The sequence below is a fragment of the Babylonia areolata genome, chromosome 9 (genome assembly GCF_041734735.1).
Source record: "Babylonia areolata isolate BAREFJ2019XMU chromosome 9, ASM4173473v1, whole genome shotgun sequence".
Classification (NCBI taxonomy): domain Eukaryota; kingdom Metazoa; phylum Mollusca; class Gastropoda; order Neogastropoda; family Buccinidae; genus Babylonia; species Babylonia areolata.
Genome location: NC_134884.1, coordinates 40,356,073 through 40,366,072, shown reverse-complemented (window position 1 = coordinate 40,366,072; position 10,000 = coordinate 40,356,073). Strand labels below are relative to the sequence as shown.

Genomic DNA, 10,000 nt, shown 5'->3' with positions numbered 1-10,000 from the left:
GAAATGTGACACCAAAATAACTGCAGTGACAAACAGAGCTGAGGCACAATACCGTCGGACATGCTACAGATTATACACTAAAGAAACATGTAAAGACAGATTGCCAACTCAGAAAGAGGCTGATGAGGAAATGCCAGATGACAAAGAAAGGACGTATCAGAACGCAGAAGATGCATCGTATGCCTTGCTTTTCAAGCACATCAAAGAACTAATGGCACAGCCAGACGTCATTCCTCTAGTGTCTCTTACTGAGAAGTTGAAGATGTTCATGTCAGTGAATGGTATCAAAGACGTCAAAGATTCCACAACTAGACACATCCGTAGAAAGCTTGAGATTTGATTTAGTGAGGAGCTGTTTATGTTTCCAGATGAAAATGGAAAGATTTTAGTGATGCCAGTCACTCTCAGTCCCCACGAACTTGGCCGAATGTATCAGGCACTCAAAATACAGCTGGCCTTGTGGAAATCAGACAGCTCATCGATTGACAAAGTGTTGGATAAAGCATCTCTGCATCTTCGACAAGCAGTGAAAAATTCGCAGAACAAGTCACCATGGCCCATCAACCCCTCAGATTTGGACACAATGGAATCTGTTGGACCCGCTGATCTGAAACGCTTCCGTCTGGCACTCATTACTGGTGATCCAAACAACGAGAACACATCAACCAGGAATCGAATCCTCATCGACTCGTTTAACCAAGACATTGTGTTTGCTGTAAGTAATGGGCAACAGAAGACTCCAAAACACATCCTTTTGTAATATGGTCTGAAAAGTCTTACTTGAAACGTGTAGCTGATCAGAACGTTGAACAGGCTAGGACATGGAGTATCATATGAACAGCTTGAAGAGAACGACACAGCACTGTGTCTTCAAAAGATAGCAGATTCCATCAACAAGAGAGTGATTCTTCCCAGGAGCAATGTCACGTAATGTTTTATCCACACGAAGTTCTTTTGCCTGTATGAACTGTTCTCTTGTGTTGTAATTTTTCAAATACTTCGAAGACTTTTCACAAAATATACATTGTTTTGGAAGAACCCTCGAAGTAGAAGATGGTCCTCGACTTTGCCGCTTTGTCTGCGAAGCTTCCTCACGTGGTTGAACTGGTTCCTCTGCTTTTCTTTTCAGGCTGTTCAAAGTATGTTTCATAGTGAAGACAGTTCTGCAGTACCTAGGGCATTTTATTTTTGGTACTTCCATACCAACTACCGTCTTGGCAGCATCCAGCACAGGTGCATGATTCCTTATTTCAGCCGCTTCAAGCAAAGTTGCCCATGATTGGAATGAATTTGGAGAAATCAGACTCATTTTCATATCACATTTGTAAGTCTGTTAGTGGATGATACACTGGTCAGCTGAAGACTTTAATCCGGGTCTTCCTTCAGGCGGAGCTTCTGCCATTATGGTACTGGATCCTTATCAATCAGAAGTACTTCTGGTGGTCAGTACTGCCCTCTGACGCCGTCTGAAACAGACACAAACACAGGAAAAATATAGATTTTACTTTCTTTATATTAATCCCTATATCATAAGAATATGTGATAATTTCACATATCAAATGATAAAAACAAGGGTTGCTGTTTGATTTACCTTTAATAGATTTAGGTCTTCAAGTATTGTCTCTGTTTTGCTCCTCCCCCAGTTTGCATGTGTGCCCATGGTCAAAATGCAATATCTTTTAATTTGACTTTCATCTATTTCTGCTCAAATTTTCTTTAGCGTGTTATTCTTCATCTGGTTGTTTAGCAGTTACCTGTATATTTACATCTACAACCATTTAGACAGAGCATTACACCGACTTGGACAAACTGGGCATTTTGTCGTGTTGTGTAATTTTTGATGAAACTCACAAAAGCCATGATTTTTCCGAAACGATTAACATTTTTATAGTTTTATGAGAATAAAAGTTGTTCACACGTCCCTTACGCTTCGTTTTGCTTCTAAATATGTCTTCCTATATCTTACTAGGTAGCCTTTACAAAAGACGAAGTGCCGCATTTTGTGTGAATTTTGTCATGAAATCCTCAAAACGGCACTACATTTCATGAACAAAATAATATTTTGATATATGTATAAGAACAAAAGTTGTTTTGCGTGCTATTCTACATCTTCTTGTTGAGTAGTACTTTTTTCTTTGCAAACATTTAGGCAGAGCAGAACACAAACTGAAAATTTTGTCGTGTTGCGTAATCTTTGATGACACTCACAAAAGTGATTACTTTTCCAAAACGATCAACATTTTGATAGTGTTATGAGAATAAAAGTTGTTCACAAGTCCCATGCACTTCCTTTTGCTTCATAAAGTGTCTTCCTATATCTAACGATTTACCTTTGACAGAAGACGACATGCCGAATTTTGTGTGAATATGACATGAAATCCTCAAAACGCCACTGCATTTCACGAATAAATAATAATTTGATATACTTATAAGAACAAAAGTTGTTTAGCATGCTATTATACATCTTTTTTGTTCAATAATGGTTTTTCTATCTTCAATGGTTTAGGCTCTGGGAGTACAGAGCTTGATCACGGTGTGCGTTCTCGACGCGGTAGGGTGGGGTTAGAAATCACGTGATAACAGGCAGAAAGCTGCCACGTTCACAACATTATCATGATTTTCTGACATCTAGGAACAAAGACGATTCCAAAAATATATGATAACACTTGCCACTATGAGTGGTACCGATTAACCTTCTGGCTGATGGACTAACAGTCGAGTGTTTGAATCTGGGTATGCGTAAACAGAGTGGATCCGAACCCTATACCACATCTGCTCGACAGATGCTTGGCCAGCAGCATAACCCAACGCACTTCAGGCCTTGAATGCACGTGTGTGTGTGTGTGTGTGTGTGTGTGTGTGTGTGTGTGTGTGTGTGTGTGTGTGTGTGTGTGTGTGTGTGTGTGTGTGTGTGTGTGTGTGTGTGTGTGTGTGTGTGTGTGTGTGTGTGTGTGTGTGTGTGTGTGTGTGCCTTTCACAGTGGAATTCTACAGGATTCTGCCAGAGGACAACCCTTTCGTTGCCGTGGGTTCCTTTTCAGTGCGCCAAGTGCTTGCTGCACACGGAACCTCGGTTTTATCCGTTTCATCCGAATGACTAGACGCTCATTTAGATGTTTACAAAAAAACATAGGTTGAAAGGGAGAGAGCGGGAATCGAACCAAGACCCTAAACGGACACTGAATTGGTAGATGAGCGTGTTAACCATATGTGCCACGTTGCTCCAAGGAAGATGCGCATCTAGCGACGAAAGCTATGTGATGGACACCCACAGGACATCAGACAGAGGTCTCTGTGGCGGAAAGGGAGAAAATGAACCGTCCCTAGTGAGTTCATATAGGACTTAGAGCGGAAAATATATATTCTGTACTCCGATCCTGCTCTTAACAATTTTTGTTAATGTTTTAAATGTAAGATTCGGAGTAGAGAAAAAAAATTGTCAAAGGTCCCTGGGAAATTGAATCAATTTAACCTGTATAACCAGCCACAGAATCTTTTAATTATTTAACTCCTTAACTGCTGATCCGAACCTTGGTGAGATGAGATCACTGTAGAATGAGTTGGAAGAAGAGCAGTTACTAAGTTTTGTGTGTTTATCAACGGAGTTTTCAATTTTGCTGAACAAAGGTGAATATAATCCCAAGAGGAAAATTCCATCTAAAGAACGGTAATCAACAACTTCACCTGTAAGCTCTGTCTTATCTCAGTGAGGTGACAGCCCTTCACTGACGAGAATAATGTTATAACTCACTCAGTACGGCCAGTCCTCTCTTCTCCTCTACACAGACCCCTCGGATGTCCAGTGGGTGTCTGAATGACCCAACCTTTAGCTTCCGTCGTCAGAATTGTGGTATTCTTTGTCAACATTCACCTCTTCAGTATAAGAGCCTTCCGCTTGCAATATTTTGGTGATGGTAATAATAATTGGGATGAAACGCTGTTAACGTCGTCTCTTTCGCCGTTCGTATGGAGAGAGTTAAATGTAAGATGCGGCGTGGAGGAAAAATTGTCGAAGGTCTCTGGGAAACTCAATCAGTTTAACCTTTTCCCAAGTGGAAAATTCCAACTATAGAACGGCAACAACCATCCTCACGAGTAAATTCTGTCTTATCTCAGTGAGGTGACAGCCATTCACTGAAGAACGTACTTTTCAGCAGCAGTCAAAGGGTTAAAACATCTATTTCAACGTAACTGCATTTGTGTGACGTTCACCAGCCGTCAAACGAAACCAACGGAAATAATTTATCACATTCCCGATTAAAACATAATCTGTCATCTTGTTATTGCTCTGCTGTTTTATGTGTACATGTATAACATGTTTTCTGAATAAAGATCTGTTTAAACCAAAGGGTTAAAACTCAAAATGGATTAGCTAATGTGAATTCTGCGAAAGTTAAAACGCAAATTAGACTGGGTTTTTTGTTTTGTTTCTTGATTGATATGGATACTTATATAGCGCCTATCCTCGGTCGGAGACCAAGCTCTAAGCGCTTTGGAAACACGTTATTTGATCACTCTTGCAGGTTTTTTTTTTTTTATTAGAAAAAATGTTTCTTTTTATTCATTTTTATTTGTTTGGTATACAAAGTATAAAGTGCTTACTAAAGTCAACAACACGTTGTGTCAATATATGTTTACTCGGTTAATTCAAATTGTGTTACGTGAACAATTTGGGTCGCTTAACCTGGTTCTCTTATTTCCCATGTGTTCCATGCCATTTCTAATTCCTATCTGTTGCTGTGTTTTAGTGCTAAACATGTATGCATTTATTTAGTATAATGACAAAAAAGAAAAAGAACAAAAAGAACAAAAAAGAACGAACGAATGAATGTTTGAATGAAGAAATGGACTGGAATGCATATCTTATATTATGCTGAGCTGAAAACAAAAATCAGAAAACAAACCCCTGTGAATGAAGTCTAGTAGAACCTGATAAAAAGCAACAGAAACAAAACAAAACAAAACAAACAAACAAACAAAAAACAACAAAAAACCCCCCCACACAAAACAACAACAAAAACAAAAAAAACAAGCCCGCAAAACAAACTCACGCACAAGCAGTGTCGAATTCCTGTACACAAAACTTGGATCATGTCTTTGAAACTCTGTGCTAGATATTTCCTCTTTTCTGTCACTCTCCTTGTTTTCAGCTTCTCTCTCTCTCTCTCTCTCTCGGGGGAGTGAACTGCCGTGTCGAAGAGAAGACGCACCGATTGACCTCTGGCAGTTATTTGCTTTATACAGAAGACTGAGACCGTCTCATCCTCCTATATTTGGCAAGGACTTCAAGAAAACGCCATGCCTGCAGCTGCATCTCAAATTTTGGCAGTGTGTGGCCGTTTCTTGCCAGTATTCATCGGCTTCATGCTGAATCGAGTGAAACAGAAGTTGGCTTCACGTATCGCCATTTTCAAGATCATATTCAATGTACAAGTGGAGTGAAACAAGGCGATGTATATATAGTCCCATTCTTTTTTCTTTGTTTATCAATGAGCTGACATCTGAGGTTATCGATAATGGAAGACATGGTGCACAATTCACAACAAAGGTCTTACAGTTGTTTATTTTACTTTTAGCAGATGATGTTGTTTTGTTGTCTGAAACGGTTATTGGCCTTTAAACACAGTTAAATAGTTTACATCGGGCTGCTTCCTCACTTCAGTTAAAAGTAAATATGACCAAAAGTAATATAATTGTGTTTAGAAAAGGTGGATATTTAGGAGCCAGGGAACGATGGTTTTATAATGGAGTTATTCTACCTGTTGTAAATGTATACAAATACTTAGGAATTTATTTTTCAACACGATTAAGCTTCTTAGTAACTTGTAAAGATCTAGCGAGCAAAGCAAAGCATGCTATGTTATGTATAATGCAGAAATTGTCAAATTTAGGGAATCAGTCTTTCCAAGTGTTTATCAAACATTTTGATTCACAAGTACAGACGATTGTTCAATATGGTGTTAATGTTGAGGTATGGGGCTTAGGTAACGCTTCAATAAATTGTGAAAAAGTTCACTTATTTGCCCTGAAGAAATTTTTAGGCGTATCGATACAAACGCCAAATGACTTAGTTTATGGTGAAACATGTAGGTATCCAACATATCTAAACTCAGCAGTAACATGTATAAAATATTGGTTAAAATTGATTGAAATGGAAGACACAAGACTACCAAAGAAAGCATATAATATGTTATATGACCTAGATGCTAGAGGCAAGGTAAATTGGGCGACTAAAGTTAAAGTAAAATTATGCGAATTAGGTTTCAGGTATGCGTGGATCAACCAAGGCGTTGGGAATGTAAGTACATTTTTACAGATGTTTCGGGAGAGACTTTGTAGATGGCAAAAGTGGGGTGCCCACTTTCAGGACAGTAACAGGTTTGATTTGTATCGACATTTCAACTCACTGCACTGCATGCCAACATATATGTTAATGAAAATGGATAAGCACTTAAAAATTATTATGACGAATTAGATTTGGGGTATCTGATATAATTGTTCATCGTTTTCGTTATAGACCACATAATGAAAGTGACCTTGTGTGTCCATTATATAATGATGCACAGGAAAGTGAAGTTCATTTTGTATTTTGTTGTTCTGCCTTGGATGATCTCAGAGAACAATTAATTCCTAAAAAGTTTTACAGACAACCTTCTGTTTTCAAACTTGCACTGCTATTAGCATCTGTGAATGAGAATGTTGTCAAACAATTTACAATATATTTGTATAAGGCGTTTCAGATTCGTTCTATCTGTAGTGAGTAACGCGTATTGTAATTCTGTCTGTTGTATTCATTGTTAAATGTGATGTACGATCGATTCAATGTTTTCACACCACCCCTACATGAGGGGCTATGGCCTATTATGAATAAAACATTCGCATTCGCATTCTCTCTCTCTCTCTCTCTCTCATTCCTTTCGTTTATTCTGGCAACTCTTGCTTTTTAATATAATTTTCTGCCTTGCTTTTCCATTCATCTCTCTCTCTCTCTCTCTCTCTCTCTCTCTCTCTCTCTATATATATATATATATATAATCATTTCTAAAATGTTTGAATACTTTCAAGCCTCTCCATCAATGTTCCAGGGGTAAAACAAACTAACCTGATCATGAACATAACAAAACATAATGCACAAAGTTATATACAATAACAGGAATACAAACCGAAATATCACCATCGGGCATTGCCCACGTACGTCCAAAGTGCAAAAAAGAAAGGGAAGAAAAGATCGAAACGAACCCAAATTAATTTTCAAGTCCAGTGAAAGGCAAAGAACATATTCAAGCATTTCTAGAAAAAAAAAAATATATATAGATGAATGGACAAGCAAGGCAAAAAATATAAAATGCGAGAGATGCTAGAATAAAAAAAAAGAAGAAGAACAAACGAAAAGGATGGCACAGAGAGAGAGGGAGAGAGAGAGAGAGAGAGAGAGAGAGAGAGAGAGGGAGGGAGAGAGAGAGGGAGAGAGAGAGAGGGAGAGAGAGTGGGAAGGAGGGAGAGAGAGAGAGGGAGGGAGAGAGGGAGGGAGAGAGAGAGGGAGAGAGAGAGGGAGAGAGAGGGGGAGGGAGAGAGGGAGGGAGGGAGAGAGAGAGGGAGAGAGGGAGGGAGAGAGAGAGGGAGAGAGAGGGGGAGGGAGAGAGAGAGAGGGAGGGAGAGAGGGAGGGAGAGAGAGAGGGAGAGAGAGAGGGAGGGAGGGAGAGAGAGAGAGAGAGAGAGAGAGAGAGAGAGAGAGAGAGAGAGAGAGAAACCGGAAGCAAAGAGAGTGACAGAAAACAGGAAATGTACGAATTTCCAGACGGTGGGGTGGGGATACCGTTTACAATGAAAGTTTCTGGCATCCCTGCGGAAGATGAAAAAAACAACAACAACAACAAATCAAAACAAGACCCCTCCCCCCCCCCAAAAAAAAAGAAAAAAAGAAAAAGAAAAAAAGAAAAAGAACAACACACACACACACACAATACCCCCAAAATATGTAGCCTTGCAGGTTATCAACACTGAACAAAGGAGAAAGTAAGTTAGTAAGTCTGCACAGAGGTTTAATTAATTTACCCAGGGTTAATTAACACCATTTACCAATATTCCTTCGTATCTAATATAATAATAATAATGGATACTTATATAGCACACTATCCAGAAATCTGCTCTAGGTGCTTTACAAAAACGCTTTTGATAACATAAAACATTATATCTATGTTACATACACACACCAAAATGTGACCACACACACACACGCACGCACGCACACACACACACACACACTGCATACATACATTTTAACATACATGTGTATCTAACAGCTACCCTAACACATACGCACACATAGGCAGGCACAAACTTACATAGACACACGCACACACAATACACATTCATATACATGCATGTAGTTGTGGACCTGCCACAATTGAACTTATTGCTGAGGGAAAAGGTGAGTTTTGAGACGAGATTTAAAAGATGCGAGGGAATCAGAATGACGGAGGTTATCAGGGAGCTTGTTCCACGTCTTTGGCGATTGAAAAGAAAACGATCTGTGTCCATAGGTCTTACTTCTGACGTGAGGTATCCTGAGAAGTCGAGTATCAGAGGAAGAACGGAGCTGGCGAGACGGGGTATAGATATGGATGAGTTCAGAAAGATATTTGGGGCCAGATCCGTTGACTGCAGAAAAGGTCAGAGTGGATAGCTTATAGTCTATTCGATCAGAAACAGGCAACCAGTGGAGAGACTGAAGGAGAGGAGAAACATGGTCAAATTTAGAAGCTCTGCAAATGAGTCTGGCAGCGTTATTCTGAATTCTTTGGAGTCTGTCTAACAGGTATTTGGGAAGGCCGGCCAAAAGAGAGTTGCAGTAATCCAATCTTGATAGAACCAGAGAGCATACAAGTGTCTTGGTTGCATCGGTTGAGAGATAGTGGCGGATAGAGCTGATTCTACGCAGTTCCAAATAGGCAACTTTACAGATATTCGAATTGTGCTGTTGGAAGGAAAGAGACTGGTCTAGGATTACACCAAGACTGCGAACAGAGGGAGAAAGTGAAACAAGTGTGCTATTGATCAGAACAGAGTCAGGAAAGGATGGATGTTGACGAAACTTCTTTGGACAGGTTATCATCAATTCAGTCTTATCACCATTTAATATGCAGCTTGTTGAGAGTCATCCAGTCCTTTAGGCCAGCAATGCACTCCTGTGTTTGAGTCACCAGTGCATCAAGTTCAGCTATGGAAGCCGACTGATAAAGTTGTGTGTCATCAGCAAAGCTCTCATGCGACATCGCATGATGACTGATGACATCCGACACAGGAGCCTTGGGATGGAGGGGAGTGGAGGGGGGGGGATGTGTGTGTGTGTGTGTGTGTGTGGGGGGGGGGGGGGGGGGCGGAGGATAGGGAGTTATCTTTCACAACATATCACCCGAAGAAATCTTGCTCGATCCGGGTTTTACACAAAGGAAAGCGGATGTTTGCTTACGCGCGTTCTGTGTCGACGAGACCCTAGCATACCACTAACTCGACTGTCCAGGCTAACAGTACAGATCCCTACCACCTGTGTCCACCCGTCAGCTCCTAGGTAAGATAAATGAAGGTACCTGCATGTGTTTGTACTCAGTTACAGGTTGTATGTACACTACATAAGTAGTTAAAGAAATGGATCACCTCTCTATCGATCGATTTTGGACTGAGAGAGAGAGAGAGAGAGAGAGAGAGAGAGAGAGAGAGAAATGGCGATGAGGTTTCTGCTTGGTGGAATGTCGTGGAGTGTGTTTCGTTTTTGCTTTGAACAAGCAGTGCAGTGCGTTTGCAGTTGTGTTTGTGTATGCAAGGTAGAAGTTGTCGCCGTATTGTACATCTTGATTGTTTTTATATCAATTTTACAATTGTTGTAAAAAAATTCTCTAATGCGCTTTTACGACATATGCTTCAGGTTAACGTTTATACGTTGTGTTTATGAAAGCAAATATGCTGTTGTTGAGTAGAGTGGTGTCGCGTCGTGTGTGTGT

General features: G+C 40.1%; 2 protein-coding genes across 8 annotated transcripts in view; one reads left to right on the top strand and one right to left on the bottom strand.

The window, feature by feature from the left end:
- Window positions 1-10,000, bottom strand: part of LOC143285870 (adenylate cyclase type 2-like) — a 158,656-nt gene that overhangs the window by 27,597 nt on the left and 121,059 nt on the right. The gene's annotated exons all lie outside the window — the stretch shown is intronic.
- The window catches only part of LOC143285442 (uncharacterized), a 4,987-nt gene continuing 4,443 nt past the window's right edge, over window positions 9,457-10,000 (top strand). The window contains exon 1 of one of the 6 annotated variants that reach the window (XM_076592712.1): window positions 9,457-9,570. The gene's annotated coding sequence lies outside the window, so the exon portion shown is untranslated. Of the gene's footprint in view, window positions 9,616-9,762; window positions 9,824-10,000 lie in introns of those variants that run through there. The other 5 variants (XM_076592710.1, XM_076592711.1, XM_076592715.1 and 2 more) reach the window with 5 other exon arrangements.